Here is a 24,481-nt window from a genome sequence, read left to right as displayed (position 1 = left end):
CCTGTGCCAAGGCCTCACTGCTCTTTCTGAGGAGAAATCTCTCATAATGTCCAACTGGAATGTCCCCTAGTACAACTTTAGGCCATTTCCTCTCATCAGTCCCCTGGGAGAAGATGTTGACGCCCCACCTCAACACAAACTCCTTTCAGGGGGCTGTGGAGAGTGATACATCTTCTCTGAGCCACTTCTTCTCCAGATGGAGCAATCCCAGCTCCCTCAGCCTCACCCTATCAAACTTGTCCTCCAGACCCCACACATCTTCATAGTCCTTCTCTGGACACACTCCAGGGCCACAATATCTTTCGTGTTGAGAGGGGCCCAAAAACTGAACACAGTATTCAAGGCGTGTCCTCACCAGTGTTAAGTATAGAGAGACAACCGGCTCTGGCTATACTAGTTATGATACAAGCCGTAATTTGATGAATGTTGTTGCAATGTGTATCAGATAGATGGACAGATTGAGTGATTCATTTTGTCTGAAATGCCTGTAGCAGCTAGGCAACTTGATTTATGTCATTTGTTTTATTGAGCGGAGTATAAAATACAACACTGAACTAATTTATACATACACAGTTTAAATTTGAAGCTTCAGATGCATATACAGAGGGCCCGTATAGACATGAACTTGGTTTCATGAAGAAAAAATGTAGAAATAATACTATATCCTTATGTCTTGTTATTATCTCATATTAAAGTAGAATTTGCAATGCTTCTCTCGTATTTCATTTTCATTAATGTTTTTTATATTGGTTTAGAATTTTTTTTCTATACAGAAGGCCATTAGAATATCAGTACAGTGGCAACTAGAAGAATCCAGAATCTTGTCAGAGATAAGAGTGAGATTCATAGTACTTGATATCTTAAGATTAGACCAAACTTTCATGGAAAGTGGAGGAAAAATATTAAGTGGTAATGTACAGATCACTGGCTGTGTATATCTAAAAGCAAGTGTCAAATCTTCAGCTCAGCAGTATTAATTTTGTTTTAATTGTATTGACTGCTGGGTGCACTTTTGCAAGATTTTAAACTCTACTGTGATGAGCACAAGAATAATACCTTAAACAAATAGAGACATATGTGAAAGAACATAAAAATGAAATTCTGGGAGATAAATGTATCATGTTAAACTGAATCTCCTGTAGCATCCTGCAGCATGACTCACACGCAGTTGAGGTAGATGATTAGGTCCAAGCACCTGCTCTGAAAACAATTCTTAAAACACACTCCATCTTCTTTAAATATTTCTTTCTTCTGTAACAAGCTTACTCTACAATAAATAGACCACTTCTTTGAATAAGTCACATTCTTGGGATGTACTTACAGTAAGAAGGAGAAATTCAATTGAGTGTATATTGCTCTTTACCATATTTCATCTTGCAATTGAATTTGCACAGAAGAGTCCTTCATTTAAATTACTCTGGAAAAGATATTTTAAAAGAAACTTTCTCATTCCTCATTGCCATTTTCAGTCTTATCATCTAAAAGTGAATTTTCAGTGGATTGGAAAATACGAAGTCAATTAAGATTTCACAAGAGTAACAACTGAAATCAAAACAAAACAAAACGATGTTTTCAAAGCCATAGTAATGAAAATCTTCTTCAACACTTCTAGTCCAAACTGTCTTAGATTTTACCCAATTCAGTAAATATTATGCAAAGTACATGAGTGAAACTAAACTAATCAATACCTGCACAGCAGAATGGTCTCACATTATCACCAAAAGTTATCAGTGTTCTGTTATCTTGGAAAGAACATCCTGTGCATCAGGTATTTCAGCTCCTTTCTTTAGAGAAGGGTACAAAGTACCTACAAAAGCCAAGCACAAAACTGTTGCTAACAATAAAAGTTAGACCCACTTTACATGTTAAAGCTAACATCTTTCTCAGTCTTTGGATATATGAACTCTTTTACTTTTTTGCTCTGATTGATCAACTAAATGAGGCCAAACACAAGAAGGTGCATTAGGTGGGTTGGAAATTGCTGTGTGCTACTCGGGCATGGAATCTATTTCAGTGAGAACCACAAACTGTTGTAACTTTATAATGGTGGACATAGGGTACTGTGAGACAGCAGGCAGAAATACCAGAAAACACTGAGTTTAGCAAAAGAATCTTAAACTGCTTTCCCACTGAGTATGAAACCTGCTCCTGACACAAATATCATGGATCTCAGTCAATATTTCTGCTATTTGAAGAAATAGAAGGTGGTATTGTGCTTAAATCATTTGTTAGAATTAGGAGTTACAGCAGTACATGTACGAATGTGCTGTCCATACAGCATGCAGTTCTACATTCTGTGGCACTAATTTACAATGTTTGTTTGTTTGTTTTGTTTGTTTTTCTCCTGGTCATTTACTGATATATGTTCATGTTATTTCTTACTGCCGTTCTTTGAATGAAGTATATTCCCATCTTTAACTCTTAACTAGCTATTTCCATTTTTAAATGTAAATATATCTTCAGTTTGTCTCTCCACTCTGATACAAATTCCTGATTTGTCTTTCAACTGCCCGTTTCCTTCTCCTGTATTATTACTGAGACAGAAATACTGCATGACTATCACATCTTTTCTTGTCATTTATCTGTTTAAAACAGATGTTATCAACATCAGATAAAAGTAAAGGAGTACAAAAATCTTGCAGCTTTTGCATTCTGCCTGCCTTGTGTCTGCAGGTTTAGACATTTGTACCACCATGATTGCCTCTTCCTTATACACAGCTTTTAAAATCTAATGATCATATTTATTTGCTTTCTAATGATTGATGCTTTATCTTCATTTTCAGTGAGGCCAGTCCAACTGAGTGACGTGGGCGGTAGTTAATCACCCATCAACATCAACAACAAGTTTGCAAGATCCCTCTTCCACTCAACAAATATTCCCCAAACTTTAGCTTTGTTCCTTGCCTTTTCTGTATTTGTAAACTGCAGCAATAAAAACTGATAAATGGGTATAACGTGGTTTTATTATTAATATGACACGTAGCAGGAGAATAGTTACTTTGTTAGTATTTCTCATTGGTACCTCTGTTGTTTGTTTGCTTTTTATTTATTTAGACATAGAAGCTTGATGGGTTTTTTTTAATGAAATTTTGTTCTGGAGGGCAGCAGCATTTCAAAATATCGCGGAACAGTTTCTATGTAATCCTTATTGCACAGTCAAATAATTCAAATGCCTTCAGGTAAAAGTCTCAAAGTAAGAAGCACAAGAACCTGCCTGAGAGTTTCAAGAGAATTCAGTCTGTGTGAGGTTAGGGTAATTCAGATTTTCAAGGATTAATTCACACTGTTACAGGGTGACATGATGAGAAAAGTTAACATTTCTCTTTGTGGCATATAAACACATAAGGCTCATGCCAAAACACACTGAGAACTAGAGTAAAGCACTAGAGATTGGGCTCACGTGCACTAACCTCATTACATAAGTTAAAATCCCATTATTAAATCAAATGTCAACTTGCAACTATAAAGAGAATGTGTTGGAATTTTTCTGGTAAAATAACGTTGGTCATGAAACTTATTTTGTACTAATTATCACCTCTGAGACCTCTATTCAAAAATTAGTTTGCGTGTTGTAGTTGATGCCATATGAGACTACTACTCAGCAAGAGGAACTTATGCGCATGCATTCTCTCACAAATGTAATAAAGAAAAATGATACATGTATCTTTTATTTCCTTCATTTCTGTTATCTACACTTATGGTAGCAGATAGCAACAGAGTTCATATTTCACTCATATTTAATTTTTCTAGTTGATGTTTCTTTTTTGCTTTTAAGTAGATCCAGATGCCATTTCTTATAAAAAGCCTCCATGACAAGCTTAGCAAAGAGTATAGAAGGCAATTCTTTCTAATGCTATTAATTTTGAGTCTACAAATCACAACCTTTTTTCTTTGTAGAGCTGTCCCATACAGCTCCTTACAGAACCACACACGAAAGTGACATGAAAGCTTAGTTTTCATGAAGGGCTTCACTCTAGGGTCTCATGTTCTTTTAACATTGCAGGTAATCCAAATTAAAGATATTTCTCTCACAAATAGTTAAGAATCAGGAGGGAAAAAAAAAAAAAAAAAAAAAAAAAAAATTTTGGAGCATGAGGTTGCTTTTGAAGTGTTCATGAAAAAAAAGCCATAAAGTGATATTGTTAAAATAATGTCACAGTGTTATCTCTAGTCTGTGTCCATGACAGGGGGACAATGGGCCAACAGGCTCCAAAAGGGCGGAGGTGGAGCTGGGGGAGGGAAGAAGCAGAAAGGGAAAAAAGAGGGGGAAAAAACAAACAAACAAACAAACAAACAAAAGTGGTAATGATCTGAGGAGGAAAGTTAATTTACTAATTAATAGAAGAAATACAAATTAATTGGGATTGAAGCTAATAAAGCAAATAAATGGGAGCAAGATGTTAAAATCAAAGGCCTCACTCTAATGCTGAAGGCAAGACAGCCAGGGAGCACATACTACAGAGAGAAGCAGTAAAAGAAAGAGACAATCTCATGACTTGCTGGAAAGACCCAAAGTGCTTTTCCCAACGTGCTCTTTACATGTACTACAGGGACCTTATCTCCCTCTACAGTATGTAGGGAGCTGGATTTGGTAGGACCATCTTGACTGATAGACAGGTAGATAGGTGCTGACCAATCAGGTGACTTCTCCCAAATGCTTCTCTCAGTGCTTAAATGTTCCATCACCCATTGCTTTCAACATAGTTTTTAACAGCACGTTTTATCATTCAATGATCTTTGGCCCAAGTATTTACAAGGGAATTTTTGAAATGAGATCCATTATCTGACTCAGTTCTTCCTGGAATGCCATGTCACCAGAGGAATTGTTTTTTGAGACCTAATATGGTGTTTCAGGCGGTAGTGTGGGGTACAGGATATGTTTCAAGACACCCACATAATGCTTATCACTGTGGGCTCATGACAAGGTGGTGTAATCTACCTGCCATATCTCCCCATAGTTCTACTTTTGCCATCGCCCTTCCTCCCAGAGAGGTTTTATCTTCTTGTCTTGTTCAATTATGGTGCATGTTTCACAGTCATGGAAAACCTGTGCAATAGTGTCCGTAGTTAAGTCTACTCCTTGATCTCTAGCCGACTTATGTGTCACATCTCTTCCTTGATGGCCCGAGGCATCATGGGCCCACCAAGCAAGAGATAATTCACCCTTGTGTTGACATTTCAAGCCTTTGAGATATCTCAATTTTGGCTGCACCTCTTGGTTATTTTGTTGTTCTTCTGTAGCCTGGCTCTTGGGCATGACAAATAATATACTATTTTTTTAATATATCCTTGCATCAATAAATAGAAAGTTGTGAAATTCTGCTGTCAGTTAGAAACATCCAGTTTTATAAAGTCAAGAGACAAATACTAGACTATTATATGCCGTAGTAATACCTTTTGGGAAGAAAATAGTGTGTAGTTAAGGGGCTCTAAAGTTTTAAACTTCAAAAATGAAGTTAAAATACTCCCATTTATGAATGTGTGAAGAATTTTCTGCCAACGACAGAAAAGAAGAACAGTTCGTCAAAGCAAAAACATTGGAACACACCAGCTTTGGTAAAACTTTCATTGAAAAATGTTTCTGATGTTGAGAATGTCATTTCAAAGCATTTCAATTTACATTGCCCTAATTTTGCAGCAGAAGTGTCTAACAGTAGATATTTGGCAAAAATTTGGCAGTTTCAGAGTTTTGGGAGCAGGCGTGATTCTGTTTGCACAGATATATATCCCTTCCTCTACAGAACGAGAATGTTTTACAGACTCTCTTTTCTGCAGAGCTGAAGTTTGATGTCCTGTAGCTTTTGTCAATTTTATACTTTGATGACTTCTTTAATGATAATCTTATTATTCTCTGTCTTATCTTTCCAGCAACAATGTAAATGTGTTCATTCAATTTCTCCAAGCCATGTAGGAGCATTTGCTATTTTTTCAATCACTAACAAAATTCTGTATATTAAGAAGGCAAATAAAGGAAGATAAACATTCAAAAGAATTGGTTGTGATCTCTGGATATATAGCTGAGTCTTTCAACAATATCAGAAGATAAATTTCTCAAGCTATCATATGTCCTAATAAGTAATTACTGTATCTTTACACTGCAGTTAACTTTATGACAGTACATGCCTAGCACTTGCATCTGTAACACAGATTTTGAGCCACAGAACACATGTTCCTGTGTTGTCACACTAGTTGGAGCATTTGTATAGATGGGGAAATGCCATCAAGTAACTTTTTAGACTTTCTCACATAATTGGAAGAGAGTAAGAAGTACATAACATAGATGCTACTGACTCTGCTGATGTTTTAAGGAGCCTCAGTTAACTACGCTTTGTTACTATAGGAAAATGAAACACCCAGAATCACATAATCAGTCATTGCTTTGGCATAACTAGTCTTAGCTAGTGTTGGCATTGTATATTAAAAGCATTTATACGTAATGTAAGGATTACAATCAAGAGATTAATCAATTTAAAAACTTCAGTGCTGTGGATATAACTATTTCTTTAGGCAGCAAATACAGTGTTTTGCATGATATCATATGAAAAGGTAGTGTGATCAAGGCTTCCTAAGAGTAGAGCGGAGGTAAATTTACACCATTGGACTGCTTCCCTAACCTCACTTTTGAAGATTTAATCCGAGTTTTAGAAGTCAGAATATAGAGCCACATCATGTGGTTTGGCTGTTAATCACTGCAGTGCTGATTTTGTGGAAGGCTTGAGGACTTTGCTTTGTGTTCATGGCTAAAATCTTATCATTAGAGATGCAATTCCTTTGTATATATAAATAGAAACAATCTGGTCCCACTCTTTCTGCTGCAATTAGGAAAAAAGCAATCAGAATTTGTTAAACAGACTTCAGGGACAGCAGAGTCTTACATCTTAGAAGACAGATGTTTCTATTGAGATCTCATTTAGAAATGGCAAAAGTCACAGATAAGTTTAGCAAAGTTGACAGCTGCAATTTCACTGCTTTATTCAGCTCTCAATACAAGGCTTGGTCTTCTGTAAAGCTAAATAATACAGTTTAATGTTTTACTAAAATATTGTTTTGCTTCATTTCTAATTATAGTATACAAAAAGGCAGTGCTAAAAATGAATAAATGCTTTCTCACTCATTCACAACCTCATTCAAAAGTTCCTTACCAACAATTGTGTAGAGGCAGTGATGCTGACCATGACTGTTTTTGCTTGTTGCTCTAACTGCAAAATCACTATTTATTTCCTTATAACTTAAAATCCCTTAAAATCTGTGTAAAGTGACTTTCCAGGGTTGATCTTCTCCCAGATCTAAGTAAAAAGTTCCGTACATAAAAACAAAAAAACAAACAAAAACTAGAAAACAGAACTCTCCCCAGCTTTTCACCTATCTTGCTTCCCAAGACTAAGATTGCAAGACCATTTGGGCATAATTTCAATTATCTATATTCTGAAAAAGAAACAGCCTTTCACGTCACCTGTTTACTCAGTAGTGAACATCTGAAAAAGCTGCAGCTGATTTCCCAGAACAAAGAATGTTAGAAGGTTATTGTGCTGTACCTCTATGTGCCAACCTCTTGGAGTTCCAACATCTGCTGGTGAAAAGCATTTCAAACTAAAGTATCAAAGATTCTAACAGTGTTACTATTACTGCTTGAGAAAATGAGAGCTTCGGGGAGGGAAAGATACTTGATATTCCTGACACAAGAAACACCAACCTAGGACTTGTAACAGTAGCTACAAATTCCAGTGAATGCTCCGAACATGCAAGGTACTGAGTATCATTTGGAAGATTAGAACCCTTCTGTTTTTATTTCTTTGTTACCTTTTCTTCTCCCTCCCCATCTTGTTATGATACTTAGAACAACTTAGATTTACATTGAACTCAGCACTTTAACCATTTGCATGCGGTTTATTTCTTTTTACTTACTGGGTACTCCCCATAGTTTCTAGCTGATGGCCCTTAAAAATAATAATAATCATCATCATGAAAAGGAGAAACTATGCACAAGGCAATCAACCGACACTGTAATGGTTGCCCACCATCTATGTGGTCTAATAATTAAAATTTCTAATTATTTTCTTTTTCTTTTTGTTATTTAAGTGCTTTTCAGTGGACGTGATGTGATATTTTTACTTTCACAGATAGTTTTATTTTTACTGCCTAGCTTTCTTCTGTTCTCTTTCTTCAGTTTCAGTTTCTTTTTCCTGTGTTCTCTTCAATTCATGCAGAAGTTAACAAATGAATGCATGTATTTATGGATACAGAAGCATCTGAAAATAAATAATTCCAAAACATGAAGAAAATAAATTATTTATAATTTGAAATAATTGTGGTTCAGCAGAAAACAGTTTCTAGCTTTAATTTCCTGAAAATCATTCTTTCATTGTGGTTATTTCTATATTCAGAGTGGCTTAGTAGTTCAAAATCCTTAGCTGATGATTTTAGAGCTCCTTATGTTCTGCTAAGTTTAGAAGGAGTCCAGATGACCCAAATGCTCTAAGAGGGGACACTAACCTATCAATTTTCCAAGGCCATTCTCATTATCCTAAATGCACAGGGGATTTGCAGAAAGTTAGAGATGAAAATACTCTCTTGCTATCATCCAGTGAACTTTATTGTGTTCATATTCACAGAGGTTTCATTGACAGATCAGGAATTAAATGGCAAATACATATTTTTCAGTCTTTCATTAAAAAACAAACAAACAAAAAATTCTTAACTGTGAGAGTGGTGAGATGCTGGAACAGGCTGCCCAGAGAGGTTGTGGATGCCCTGTCCCTGGAGGTGTTCAAGACCAGATTGGATGGGACCCTGGGCAGCCTGGTCTGGTATTACATGGGGAGGTTGGTGGCCCTGCATGTGGCAGGGAGTTGGAGATTCATGATCCTTCAGGTCCCCTTCCAATGCTGGCTGTTCTGTGATTCCTTGATAAGTTGAACCAGCACTGAAAGCAAACCGATAATCTCTCACAACAGACAGGATAGGACCACTAGCATACAAGCACTTCCTTCCCTCCCCCCCCCTTCCCCCCCTTCCTCCCCCCCGCCTCATCCCACACCTACATTAGTCATAAACATGCTTTCAAATCTTTATTCAGGTATCTACTGATATAAAAACTGACTGCTGTAAAACAAACAAAAAACAAATGAAAACCAATCTATTATATATTGCTATGCATAACTATTAAATCAATTTTGGGCTACAGCAAATTAAAAGAGGAAATGTTTATTATTGAAATAAAGTGGCAATAAAACCTTTCTTTTTATCATTTTGGAACTGTCAGCTCTCTAGTTCCCCTTGTAATGTATTCAGATCTGCTTATCAAGATGCATAGTGAGTACGTCATACTTGCTGGTGATTCAAGTCTCATTTCCTCTGTTCCAGATGGCCTGTCCAGCAAAAGAAGGACAGATAGCATCTGATATTTTGACTGCAGAAACTAAGAGGGGAACAGATTTTCACTTGTATGTGCTCTTCTGCTTGTTGTTGCTTCTGTTTGTTTTCTTTGTTTGCTTGGTCATTTGTTTGGTGGTTTTGTTTTTTTTTCCCTTATCAATGATATTTGTTGCTGCAAGACCAGTTAGTGTTCTTTTAGTCCTTTGCCCTTATCATGGACAGAATTTAGGTCTTAGATAATGGTTGAAAGATCTGTAACAATCTCAGTCTCTCAGGCTCTCTTTTTTTTTTTTTTTTTTTTTTTTTTTTTTTTTTTTTAAGATTACATTATTCCAGTCATAAAAAAAAGAACATATGAGAAAGGCAAGAAACCAACCAAACAAAAAAAGTCCACGTTAGTTTCAGATTTTAGGTTATCATATCCAGATAAAATCTTTCTTTTTACATCCTACCTAATCAACTTGTTTATTTCAAAAATGTAAGTAATTACATACCATAAACCATTTGCTGCTCTCACCTAACAGTTTTATTTTACTATTCACTGAAAAGCATACCCTACAGACTTTGTTTGTTTGTTTGTTTAAGTGAAGTGCCCTTGTGCAGTTTCCTTTAGGGATATAACTTGGATTTCATGTATTGGTGCACTACCTGAGGATACAGCACTGGACCAAAACGCAGCTCTCCAGCTCCAATTGCTTATGCAGTGGGTTGTGTGCCCTAAGAGACTATTGCTAGCTTACTGAGCTGGTGCAGCCTCACCTCAAATAGATTTGGGTACTACAATATAAAGACATATGAGAGCATTCAAAGTAGGGCTATGAAGGTGAGGAAGGGTCTGGAGAACAAGGTGTATGAGGGAGGAGTGCCTGTGGTCCCTTGGTTTGTTCAGCCCAGAGCAGAGGTTTGAGGGGTGGCAGCCTATAACTCCTCACAGGGAGTGGAGGGGCAGCGCTGAACTCTGCTCTCTGTGACAGGGACAGGACCTGAAGGAGCAGCATGAAACTGCATCAGAGGAGGGTCAGGCTGGATATCAGGGAAGGCTTCTTCACCAGGGGATGGTGGCCATAGAATATGCTCCTAAGGGCAGTGCTCACAGTGCCAAGTGCTGGAGTTCAAGGGGCGTTTGGACACTGATTCTGATAAAGAGTTCGGATTTGAGTGGTCCCATGTAAAGCCAGGAGATGGACTTGATGAATATTGTGAGTCCCTTCCAACTTGGGATATTCTATTATTCATTGAAACATAAATCTGTTTCTTTATCAATAGCTGATGCCTGCTGTTTCTTCACTTTTTAAAATAATCAAATGCCATTGTCTGAATAAAAGTGTATAGTCCTCAAAGATAGAAAGAGTGAAGGAACAAATTTGATCATCTTTGTTACAGAAGGCTTCCCAACAGGAAAGAAAACATATGCAATAGAGATAGCATTCAAATGTAGGAAGAAGAATAATAAAATAAGGCAGAAGAAGTATGGACTCCTAGACAACATACACTGCTTTAGTTTTCAGCAAAGATAAATATAATATTTTTCTGCAAAGCATCAGGAGAAATTAGACATCTGTCTTTCAATCTACAGAAATAGACTGAGCACTTATATTTACATATTGCATAAATAGTAGATAACCAGGAATATATACATACATATATATATATATATATATATATATATAATATATATATATATATAATATATATATATATATATAAACTAGAGAGCTGAAGAGAAAGATGACAGGAAAAATCATGCTTTTCCTCCAGAATGTTAAAAGCTAGAAATGGTTTTGTGTTGAATCAGTGTGAAAACAAGATTTTCACTCCATTATTTCATGCCATTTAGGTCAACAGGAAAGACAAAAACAAACAGTTCATTTAATGATTTTTTTTTTATTCAGCTCTATCATGCCTGTTACTTGCCTCTTCTAGGAGCAAGGCAATGAATTTTCACATTTCTGGTTTTAGACATCTGAAATACTGAAATATTTAATTTAGATCAAGATAACTGGCTTTCAGATGACACATTTCCCTCATTCCCTGCCCCTCCCTCTTCCTCCTCCTTCTCTCCTCTCCCACGTTTTCCCTCCTCCCCCACCCTCTCCTCCTCCTCCTCCTGCTCCCTCTCTCCTCTCAGTTTAGGATTTTTATGTCCTTTTTAGGATTTTCTAATAAATGGCATGAAAAGAATGGGGCAAGGATGAAAGACAATGAAATCAAGCTTAAATAATTTCCGCACCTATTTGTTTAAGAGTGGCAATGTGTTGTATATTCTAGGGCCTGTTCTATCAACAGAATGACTTTCTTCTCATCACAGCATCTTTTGATCACATTGTATCTGTCAATTGCTTTGGGCTGGCTTTTTTTACCTGCCATTAGGATAATGTGGTACAGTTTCTGTAAGTGTGTTTTCTACATGTACTTTGTTGCATTTCATTTCCATATTTCATTGTTCCTGTGAAGAATTCATGGTCACAGGTCACACTGCATAACATCAAGACACTCTAAAGAATACAAGGTGACTAAATCATAAAAGACATTCTTAAAGCACATTTATGGGAGTTATTTGCAGCAAGTGCCAATTGTTAATGATCCAACACAAAATGTCATTAAATTCCAGATATTAATGATCCCTTGTAACCTAAGTAACTCATTTTAATTACATCTGCAAGAACAGAAAAGTCATCTTTTTAAACTGAACTGCAAGATATTATTCTTAGTAATAAATTACCCTAGAAATTAAATATAAACTTCAACATTAGAAAACTGAATGAAAATCTGGAGCATTCAATCTATCAAATATTGTCCTATAATCTTTTTTTATTATATCCATTTTTTTTCCCCATGAAAGCAGCATTCCCCAAATGAGAATTATTAGAAGAAAATGGATACATCATTATGTCTTTAAAAATCTCAGATATACAATTTAGGGTATTAGAGGCATTTGAAATATTGTAAGAAAATAAGGCAGTCGTACAGGAGGCCACCTGAACTGAATTACAAAGGTACGATGCAGATCGTTTCATAAACTGAACAAGAAATTAGCTCATATCAACATTTCCTAGAATTGTGTTGCTAATCTTAACTCCATGGATCTTTATAACATTTTATGATACTTCAAGTACTTCTCATTTAGATATTATGTTAAAATATACTTTTTCATACATCCTCATGTATATTTACTTTTAGTAAAGAACAAGAAAGTACTTAGGGATACTGTATTCTGAGAAGAAAAAATATTCACTAGACTAGCCATAAATCTACAAGGGTGTTTTCTTCTGCAGCCTAATGTTAAGAAGGTGAGAGACAGATTTTGCAAACTTATCATCTTTACTGCATTATTACCAAGCAAAAATTGAAATCTCTTTGCAATAGTTATTTTTACAAACACCATACAGTACAGAATTTGCCTTGATTGTTACTATGTTTTTATTTACTAGGAAGACCTTACTGATATCTTCAAATGTAAGAAGAAAATTACTCATATGCCTAATTTTCTAGATCTCCCTTTTACCCTTTTAAAAGTAAATCAAATGGTACTGTATTTTCTCATGTCTATCTTTTGATTTTTTTAAAACTTCTTTTTGCGTCATTTAGAGGGAACAAAATCTATCTTTTGTTTCTGTTTTTCCCAGCAAAATCACATTATAAAAAAAATGCAACTGCAAACAGCTGAGAACCAAGCATATGAGTTTTATCACTATTTTATTTAAAGAAAAATCAGAAGAGAGTTAAAATTATAGAAAATATTCCAAAAATGGAACAGCCGCTCCTTGTTCTTCTTTGGGAAGTTCTAAAGAAGCTCTATCTGCTGATGACGTAGATTGCTCTCAATGCATATGTACGAACAGTTTAAAAATAATTATAAAAAAAAAAAAAGGTTAGGGGGTTTTGTTTTTTTACCTATTAAATTGGATTTAATTCCCTAAATATAGATCACTTGATTATCTATTACTTATTTCTGAATTTGATTATTCTGCACTGTGTCTATTACTCAGAATCATAAAATCCTTAATTGGGAGGGACCTTTAAAGGTCATCTAGTCCAACTACAATGAACAGGGACATTCATAGATAAATCAGGTTGCCAAGGGCCTGATTCAGCCTCACTTTGAAAGTCTCCAGGGACAGTGCATTCACCACATCTGGCTGATGCCTTATCACCCTCACTTTAAAGGACTTTTTCCTCATAACCAACCTAAATCTACCCTCTTTAAGCTTGAAGCTATTTTCCCTTGTTCTATCACAACAGACCATGCTAGAGTCATCCCCTTTTTTCCTGTAGCTCCGCCTTAGATGTGAAAGACCACTATCTCACAGTCTTCTTTTCTCCAGGCTGAACAGCCCAGCTCTTTTATCCTATCCTCATACAAAAGGTGTTCCATTCCTTGGATCATTTTTGTGGCCCTCCTCTGGAGGCACCCCATCAGGTCCATGACTCTCTGAGGACTGAGGACTCCACATCTGGTTGCAGTACTCCAGGTGAGGCCTCACCAGCTCAGAGTAGAGGGGCAGGATCACCTCCTTTTCCCTGCTAGCCACGCTTCTTTTGACATTTCCCAGGATATGGTTGGATTTCAGGGCTGTGAGGTCTCATTGCTGGCTCACATCCGGCTTCCCATCCATCAATACCCACAGGTCTTTTTCAGCAGGGATGTACTCAATCCTTTTATCCCCCAGCTTGTATTGGTATTGAGGGTTAACCTTGACTCAGGTGCAAGACCTTGCATTTGAATTTGTTGAACTTCATGAGGTTCACCTGTACCCACTGCTCAAGCCTGTCTAGGTCTCTCTGAATGGCATCCTGTCCTTCCAGTGTGTCAACTGCACCCAACAGTTTGGTGTCATCAGCAAATTTGCTGATGGTGTACTCAATCCCACAGTCAGTGTCAATGATGAAGATATTAAAGAGCACTGGTCCCAGTACTTACTCCTGGGGAACACTACTCATCAGTAATCTCCATTCAGACACTGAGCCTTAACCACCACTCTGGACTCAATCCTGCAGCCATTTCTTCATCCATTGAACAATCCACTCATCAAATCCATATATTTCCATTTTGGAGACGAGGGTGTTGTGGGGTACCGTGTCAAAGACCTTACTGAAGTCAAGATAGATGATATCAGTGGCTCTTCCCTTGTCCATTGATGTAGTGACACCATCTTAAAAGGCCACTAGCATGGTCAAACAGGAATTGCCCTTTGTGAAGCCATACTTGTTCTCCTGTATCACCTCCCTGTCTTCTATGTGCCTTAGCATAGCTGTCAGGAGGATTTGCTCCATGATCTTTTCAGGTACCAAAGAGAGTTTGATAGTTCCCAAAAGTCATGCTTTTTACACTTCTTAAAAATGGGTGTGTTTTCCTATCACCAGGGACTTCACCTGATTGCTACGACTTTTCCAGTATCTTTGAGAGTGGCTTGGTGACCACTTGTTGTGGCTTGGTTAGCCACTTCCTTTAGGATTCTGGGATGCATCTTGCTGGGAGTCATAGACTTGTGGGTGTTCAGGTTCCTCAGGTGGTCATGAACCTGATCTTCACTTACAGTGGGAGGAATGTTGTTTTCCCAACCCTCTCCTACCAAACCAAACAGTTGAGGGCTGTGTGGTGACCATTTATCAGAGATAACAAGGCAAAAAAAGTAATCAAGTACCTCAGCCTTCTCCTTGTCTGTTGTTACCAGTTTGCTTGTGTGTAGGAGGGGTACGTCCTTCTGGACTTTCCTGGTCAAGGTACCTGTAGAAGTTTTTCTTGATCTTGACCTCCCTTACCAAGTTTAGTTCAAGCTGGGCCTTAGCTTTCCTGACCCCACCTCTACACAGCCTACCAGCTTCCTTACACTCTTCCCATGATACCTGTTTCCATTGCCTGTGCTTTTCCTTCTTGCTTTTCAGTTTGATCAGCAGGTCTAAGTTCAGTCATGCCAGTCTCTTGCCTTCCTTTCCTGACTTGCTATACCTGGGGATAGAGAGCTCTTGCACTTTGAAGAAAGCTTCTGTAAAGATCTGTCAGCTCTTCTCTATGCCCTTACTCATGAGGACAGTTTCCCAGGGTGTTTTGTTGCATAGCTTCCTGAACACCTGGAAGCTTGCTTTCCTAAAATTTAGTGTCCTAGTTTCACTCTTTGCCTGTCTCATATCCCTCCAGAGCATAAACTCAGACATAGCATGGTCATGGCAGGCAGCTTCCAATCCTGATGTCACCGATCAGTTCACTTGCATTGGTGACCAACAGGTCCAGTATTGCATCCCTCCTGGTGGGTCCTTCTCTAACTTAGGAAGCCATGCTACTTTTCCAGAAGATGTCTGTGTGTTTGAAGTTCCCCAGCAGGACAAATATTTGCAGTCAGGATGCCTCCTGTAACTGGAGGTAGAAGGTCTCATCAACAGGTTCTGCTTGATAAGGTGGCCTGTAATAGGCACCAATGAGAAGGCTTCCTTTGCTGTCTCAGTCTCTAACTGTCACCCGTAGGCTTTCAACTTGTTCGTGACTATTCTTTTAGGGACAACTCTTCAGATTCTATTTCTTTGCTGATGTAGATAGCAACACCCCCTCCCCTCCTTCCTCACTTGTCCCTTCTGAACAGCTTGTAATTGTCAACAGCCACACTCCAGTCATGTGAATCATCCCACCTGGCTTCAGTGACAGCAACTACATTGTGGATTTCTAGTAGCACAGTAGCTTCTAGTGCACCCTGTTTGTTTCTCAAGCTGTGTGAATTGGCGTAGAGGCACTTCAGCTGTGCAGTTGGTCTTGCCACCTCCTTAAAGGATAACTTCTTAATCCCTTTTAAGTATTTCTCTTGATTTTCCCCTATGCTTTCTCTAATTGCTCCAGCTGCCATTTCCTCATCACTACCGGGTATCATATGTGCTACAGAGTTGCTATTACCTTAAAAGTAAAATCACTAACGCTAGAAATGGATCCCATATTTTTCATGTATATGTTATATTCTCTGATAGACAAAAATCATCCTTTCCCTGAAAAAAGTTGCCACGAATTTGGGTTTGACAAAGATGAGTTTGCGTCAGTTACAAAGAGAGCACAGGTCATCTTTTAAATTAGAAGTAAATAAACAATATGACCAAATGTGGAAAGTACAGTGGGATGCTATGGACATGTTTATCAGCAGGCTAATTCTGGGGAAATAAGTAGTGGTGGTTGGGACTAAAGATGGAGCAAATCAGTGATTCAGGCAACTAATACACCTTAGTAGACTTCTGTTGTTAGATGAAATTTACAAAAGGTAGTGAGGGAGCAGTGCTTAACCTAAGCCCCAGCAGTTTTGAAAAGTATAACCAAATGGTTGTAATAGAGGGGACTGCAAATTGGCACATAAACTTTGATGGACAAGTTAATGAACAGAACAAACACTGGTTATTATATGAAAGTGGAAGATGTAATTAATGTTCCAGTACCACAGAAATTTTCCAGCAATTAAGGAAATCCTGTGATTTTAAGGCACAGTGCCAAATGTACTAATATGCTTTTGTCTAGAAAATTCATCTGTGTTTCTGCTTATGTATTATCCATATCTTGTTACTGGGCATTGAAAATCTTCTGATTTAGACATTCCCAAGGACTATAGTTTTGAGTGTTGCTTATCCTTAAGGTAAAGTATTCATCCAGAGTCGTCAACTCAGTAAACTCCACAAGATTGCCCCTAACAATAGCGATGGTATGTGAAGATTTCTGAGGCCAATAAGACTGTTTTTCACTCAGTTAAAGCTGTTATCTATATTAATTCTGTAATAAAATGATAACAGCAGCATTTCACAAAAGGATCAGTTAAATTTTCAAAACTGCTGATACAGGCATAAGGTCACGCTGTGCAAAAAGATGTGTTCCACTTTTCTTTGGGTCTTCCTCATTTCCAAGTGTAAATCAGCAAAAGGAACTACAGAGAAGCAATAATACCCCCTCACCTCCCCAAGTGAAGTGAATGTGAAGTTGTTGTTTTTAACCTCTGCAACAAAGTTCCTTTCATCTGACTTAGGAAAGGGAAGCAGGTTCTGCTCCCCTGCTTGTGCAATACTTCATCTTATTTCGGTTTGTAACAAGTGAGCAGTTGGACTACTGGCCCAAAGAAGTGGAAGTATTGCACAAGTATTGGACTGCTATATGAGCAGTCAAAGAGCACAAGCTTTTGGAAGTGATTCTAAATGCATATCTGATAAGAGAGAATTTGAAACTTCATTGTCTCTGGAGGGTACAATTCCCATGAAAAAAAATTCAGCCCATTTTAGAGGAACAGCATATCTTACCGAAATCAACCCAAAATAATAGTTTGCAGGTCAAAGATGAACTTCAGCTACAAACACCCAACTGGAACATGAAATCCTTAGTATTGCAGGAGTAAGAAACAGCTCATTATCAGATAATTTTTTTAGTAAAATTCAGCTATAGCAGTTTTCTAACTACCTGTATTCCCTCCCATCTTTTTAAGATTATATGACTTCCTTGACCATCTCAACACTGCTCCAGTAATTCAATCAATACAGTAGACCTATTTTAAAGAAGACAAGAGGAGCCAGCAAGAAATAATTATTTTGTAGAAGTGGTATTTTTTGCAATTTTCTGTTCAGCTGCTTCCCCTTTGTTCTCATCAGACTCATGCTTTTTGACTCTGTAATTTTTTCTGCCAAGGAGGAATTGAGTGGCTTGGGCTATTTTTGCAAACACTAATTCACAATCTTGTATGCTCCCCTGTTCATGCAAATGCCAAGTTATTAGTGGCATACAATACCACAACAACACAATTAGAGTATCACCTGAAATTACCTTGGAATTTGCCAAAACAAAACAAAATCATTTAGGTATACTGCTGTTTCTTTTTTCATGAGTTAGAATTGTAGTTCAGAATTTAATTGAATTCAGTATTTAATACATTCTTTCCTTCCAGGTTCAAGGATATTATAGTTATGTCTGATGGTTCTCTCACATAATCAACTGCATGAAGTAGGAAATATATCAGTTAATTTCGTCAATAACCTCAGCCACTGTGAAAATAGCAGCAGAGAGAGAGACAGAAAGAAGCAGTGAAGCAGAAGTTATTTCTTAGTCTGCAGTATTCATTAATATTTTGATTCATTTTTGTTCTCAGCCAGTTGAATAGAATGCATTTTATTTCTATATAGCTTCTTACTACACAAATTTCTCTTTGTCTCTCTAAATTTCACTTACACTTAATTTACAGCTTCTGGGCCAGGCATTTTTTTCACATCCATCTTGCACTGGGGAGCTCCATTAATTTCTGTGGAATTATTTCCAATTTCAAATGAAATAAGAATGCATCCTCCCTTCATTTGCTCTATTAGAGCAGAGAGTGGGAGGTAGCTGTGCAGCTGTGTGTATTTTGCAGGCTCTTAAGGAACCATCTTCTAGTTTTGTCTAACATTATGAGGTAGATTTGAGTTACCAGCAATACTGTCACTCAGTTTCAATAGAAATTATGGAAATAGGGCTGTGCAAGGTATGGTTTTAGTAATTGTATCCTTCTCTTTGCCAGGGAAGGCAGAATCATCAAATGAGTAACAGTTCATCCCATCTACCAAAACTTATTTCTCTTGCATCCATAGTATACCAGAGAATCAATATTTCTCCATCCAAGTTTGCTTGTTTGATCCCCTTTATCAGTCAAGGGCAGCACAGATGCTAATTCCACTACCAGACATAAAGGAAGCTCATCAGCTCCCACAGTTGTCTTTAAACAATTAGCTTACAGATCTTCATTACATCTGAGTGCTGCAATTTTTCACAAGAATTGCTTTACTCATTACACTAGAATAAAATTTGTTCATTCCCATGCACTGTAGACCCCCCTATTTTTCAATAAAAAGCCCAACTTAAAAATCAGATATAGAAAAATTAGCTCTATTCATAGGGATTTACATGTTCTCCATCTGTGTTTCAGTGAAGAAAGGCCAGAGCATATCTACTCAGATGGAAAGAGAACAGGACAGAAGTTAAACTTTCTCTTGGGTGTATATTTTGCACCTAAGTATAGATGCACTGAGAAATCCTGAATTACAGTCACAGAATGCCTGTGCAAATCCCAAAGTGAGCATGGCTCAAGGGCTGACAATAAGATGAAGCCAGGGAAGCATCTCAGTCTGTGGTCTAATTAGAGTATGCCCATAGTTAGCAGACAAATCTGTGTATGCTGACTGAATTTAATAAAGACAGATGTTTCCCAAGAAAATTCAATTACAGTGTTTTTATTTGGCGTGGGACATAGGAAGTCATACATTAATATCTTCAAACTGCACGAAATTATGATTCTGTACAGCTTAGTGTGTGATGCTTGACAGCGATAGAAAATCCTGTAATATCTGTGAACATTTTCAAATGGCTCCCACCTGAGTTAAGAAAATGGAAAGTCATGATTTAAGACAACTGCAGCCAGGCAGCTTGCCTGCCTATCAGGTAGAATAGTTTTACAGTACTGCAGTGGTATGGAGGTGATCTTGTCCACTTTTTTAAAAATGAAAAATATGTAAAGGCCTTTAATAAATATATGAATAACCCAGAATAGTAGAAATATCTTGCTATAATGTAAAATTCTTGTAATAAGCATGTTCCATACCAGTGAATAAAAATGGTCCAGGACATTAATTTCCTTCCAGCTTAACATAAAATAGCTGAAAATGCAAGAAGATGAAAATATACAATAAAACAATGCATGACCTGAACTTCTAGAAAGTGTTCAGATAGGTCATTAGGTTTACTTCAGATTCCGAGTGAAGGAAATAAATACACAGTAAGCATTACCCAGAGGTAACTCAGACAAAGGCACTCACCCCTTTGCTCTTTGTAGCAGTCAAAAAACAGTAACTTCAGCTTTATATACCTACATGCAGTCTAGCTGACTTCTGCAGGGCACTGCAAGGAACACAGACTGACACACTCATCATGCCAGCAATAATGTCCAGCAGATTTCCCACTCCCTTTTGGAGCTGGCTGTTACCTGACATGGGGCAGCTGCCAGGCTCTGCCCCATGCAGCTTCCATACCCTCAGATAAATCTTGCCACACAAGCTCAATACAGCAACAGAGCTGTGATCTCCATACAGTTGCACCTGCTGTAGCAAAGATGTCATAAGCATAGGATATATGCAGCCAACGTGTTGTCAGCACTCAGAGGGGACTTGCTACCAAGCAGACCTCTACCACATTCCCTCCTCTCATTCTAATGCTCACATCTCATGATTCAAATTGGGTTAAGATAATGTTTACTAAGATGAGCCTTAGTGAATAGCCTTAAAGATTAGGAGATACATGCATATCTCCTCATAGATAGATATATATATCTAGAAATGTGAAAGTATCTGGTGGCTTGTAAATAAGGTTTGCAAGTTTACAAGAACCTCTTCATATGTTCTTCTTCATACTCCAGAAGAACTAGATAAGGAACCAGAAAAAAATGTGAAACTATTCAGAAACAGTAACAAAGAAACTGTAACATTTTTGTCACTGATGATGATTAGCCAGAGATTAATTCCCGAGAAGACATCAGATGGATTATCAAACTTAATTTTTACTTAAAATATTTCTTACTGTTGAATAGCTTGCCACAATTTCAGGTTGTTTATGAGTGCAATGCTGAGCACGGGGATAAGCTGAATACCCGAAATTAGGTAGGTAAAGGAACAAAATGTCATGCTCAGTGGCAGTTCTGTGTTGTTTTGCCTCTAAGCTTCCTTAGCCTTATTCTAGATCATTTCTTTATGTTTTATTAGCTAAATTAACTCCCTACAGAAGCTGTCCAGTGTATGCAAATACCCAGCTGAACAAGCATTCAGAATTTGTGTAGACAAAGTAGGCATTAGTAGAGAAAAAACATGTTTGGTAATCAGTGTGTAGTAAGCATTAGAAAGAGCTTTAGGAAAACTCTTGATTCCTTGTCAGTATCCACATCACCAGGTCCCAGTATGCTGCAGGAAACAGTTTTCATGTCTGCTTCAGTAAAGCTCAGATTTGGGCTTGCAGAACAGAAATTTATTCCAGAATGTTTTTACTGAAAATGTAAGGGATTTTTCTGCCCTCACCCTTAGCACAGAACACAGTGTATTTTTTTCTCTGAAAGCCTATCAGATCAGGCCCATGCTATCTGACACTGACATTTTCTGACCTTTCCTATGACTGGTTTTCTGTAAGCAATGCCCACACAGAGTGAATCTAAACACTAAAATACAGACAATTCCAATATATTCCTTCCTGACTTTCAGTTCACATCTCATTTTCTCTGTTCCTGCCTATTCGTTCGTAAGTTCTTTGTCTCTCATACATTACAATATTCATTGCTGTCATTCATGAAATGAATAAGGGTGAAAAAGGTTTTGCATGCACTGAAATTATCTGAAATACATATTGGAGCTCCAGTCATGCTGTATATGAGTGTATGATGTTGAACATATTTATCTTCAGCGCCCCTGGATGCAGAATCTGCTTTTCCAAGTATTTGCTACAGCTGGTTTTCACAAAGGGGATAAATCTAATCTGAAAGTACAGAAAAGACAAGAGAGCAGTGGTAGTCTTTGATCACTGAGTCACCCCAGACCCCAGTCTGTGTGAGTGTCAGTATCATTGCTACTGTCAGTGATCAATATCCCCACACATTAAACAAATAACAGGAGATGGTGACATTTATCACAGGACAAGACTAATCATGTATTATCAAAAAGCACTGCAGATTCAAAGAAGAAAGCACTTCTTACTTACTCAGAAAGTTACCATAAGCAATGTCGTTGCCACAGCTACCTTCTGAGTACCAGAGGTTTGCCAAAGATTGGGAATAATGTTCAATCTTTTTTCAACTTTATATGTACTCCAAATAATTTGAATATTCAATTCAATTAAAAACTTTTTTTCTACTTTCAGACATAGAACTGATTTTTAACTATTACCCCTCTTATTTGTCTCTCAAATCCCCAGTCTCAACAACTTGCAGCTGTGTATCCAGAATTAGACACGGAAAAAAATCTTTGCATATTCTTAGGATTAACCAAATACAAATATTTTCCTGTTAATATTAAACTTGGATGAGATACCGTATGAACTCTTTCCCTGTTACGCACTGTTGTGGAATCAGTGGAATGATTGCATCACATAGGAGAGAACCACTGGTTATCATTCATAGCTGGAGATTTGGGTCTCTATAAAACTATATTTTCACAACATGGGTGAGCTTCTGTTCATAAAATTATTTCAAGGGTCTCTTAACATTTATTTGCCTGGGTAGAACACATATAAAAGAGAGATGTTATTTCCTGAATGATAAATCTGTATTGAAGAGTGGGATGGGGTCTTAATTTTGAGTTCCCAGAGTCTCAGAAACATTACACATTTTACTGCTTTTTCCCCTTACACCAATGCCTTTTTTGCCTTTAATTCAGTGATTTTTCTTGCAGTTTCATTGTTTCCGGATTTGGTTTGCTGTCATTTATATTTATGTCTTCCTTTACATTAAGTCTTCCATAAGAGGCAGCAAAGAAATAATTATCAGGGGAAAGCAGAGTTTTGTTCTGTGGGTTTAGTTTTGGTTTTGTTTTTTTTTTTTTCCCCCTCATTTTTATATCTCAGCAATAGAACCTGAATTAGTCACTAGATGTCATTCTAACCCACCAAATATCTTCGTTGAAATCAGGCAGTTTTCTATCACAAATGCTACTTACCTGTATTTTGAGCTTCCATTTAAAGATAACCAGTTACTCTGATGCAGTCTCTATTCAATGCAGCTGAGCTAACTCGGTGTTTCAAAGTTCTGAAGAAAAAAATCTATGATGAAATTGTTGGAGCTGAGTGATTAAAAGTAATAGCAAGTCATACATTAAATTGAGTTATCTGCTGAGTCTCATTAGTTATTCAGCCACTGTGAGCTCACAAAATCATTTGTAATTTCAAAGATTGTATGAATTTTAGTCTGGAAGTTCATACTGAAAATGCATTTTTCATTATTAGCTTATTATATCAGCCATCTGGGAAAATCACAAGAGCAACATTATGCAACTTCGTTAACTGTGATGCTATTTTAAAGTAGTCACAGGAAACAATCCTCTTGCAGAATCTTTTCTGTAGAAAGTAATTCATTCTCTTTTCAAATTATGCTGTCAGAGGAGGTAAATCCCATTACGTGGTATTGTATTCTGCAGACAGAGGGGGACTAGGTATTGCCAAGGACAAAGCAGCAGGGAATTCCAGAGAATGTCTGCTTTTAATGTACTGGAGGAGAAGTCTCTCCTTGCTGTCTTCTTTTGTGTTTTGATCTCCAGGGTTCTTCCTGTGCTTGCTGATATTTTGATGCAGGTATTATGGTCTAAATCACACTCCTGGCATTAGTAGGTCAGCTCATAGCCAAATCCAAGACAGGGACAAGAGCAGCTAGTCCGCTATTATCGTTTTTTCATTTTTTTTCTGTTTTCCTCTTTTCCATTCTTTCATTCTTCATTCATTTCCCTTTGAAGTCCCCATGGAGTAAGATGGCTATTCTCCAGTTACAACTATTTAATATTGCAGTTATTTAATTCCTCAGATTTCCCTCTTACCTTACCTTAAGCTACTTCACGTGACGAGATAGACTCTCCTCTTGCAGAACAGTAGTTGGAGTGTTTGCTGAAGAAATTCCTGCCCTAATTTGTTATTGACTCCTTACTGGAAATTGTTCCCAAGTCCCCTGTTCAATAGAAGGAAAAGTGTAAATCCCAACCCACGGTGATTAAAATCACTTAGTTAAAGTCAACTAACCAATGAAAATAATTTGTAATAACCCAACTGATTTTCTCTAAAGTAAACTAGGCTGGATTCTCAGAAGCAGTTCAGTAGAGGCATGGGAAATAGCATGGGAAAGTGAAGAGCAAATGTGGGTAGTCAAGGTAGTAAAAAAAAAAAAAAAAAGAGATATAAATAAAAAGATTCCTAGAAACAGTATTTATGTTAAAAATATTGTAAAATGCAGTTTAATCATAAAAAAACAGCTTGTGCTATATACCAAAAGTGAACTAAACTTTGCAAAGTGAGAAATTCAGACACTACAAGCTTGTTTCTCTTTTCATTTCTAGTTTCTCCTTGCAATCCATGGACTGTGGTAGAAAGAAGTACAGAAATGATGAACTGTGC

The 24,481-nt window shown here is 37.3% G+C and overlaps 1 long non-coding RNA gene across 1 annotated transcript; it reads right to left on the bottom strand.

Moving 5' to 3' along the window:
• Positions 1–20,554: 20,554 nt before the first annotated feature.
• LOC125690759 (uncharacterized) lies at positions 20,555–24,030 on the bottom strand. The gene is made up of 3 exons (XR_007375778.1): positions 23,916–24,030; positions 23,041–23,129; positions 20,555–21,865 (listed from the first exon to the last, which is right to left on the bottom strand). It is a non-coding gene; the product is annotated as an uncharacterized LOC125690759 (long non-coding RNA).
• Between the last annotated feature and the right edge of the window lie 451 nt (positions 24,031–24,481).

This window comes from Lagopus muta, chromosome 3 (genome assembly GCF_023343835.1).
Source record: "Lagopus muta isolate bLagMut1 chromosome 3, bLagMut1 primary, whole genome shotgun sequence".
Classification (NCBI taxonomy): Eukaryota; Metazoa; Chordata; class Aves; order Galliformes; family Phasianidae; genus Lagopus; species Lagopus muta.
This window is presented reverse-complemented; position numbering and strand designations above follow the sequence as displayed.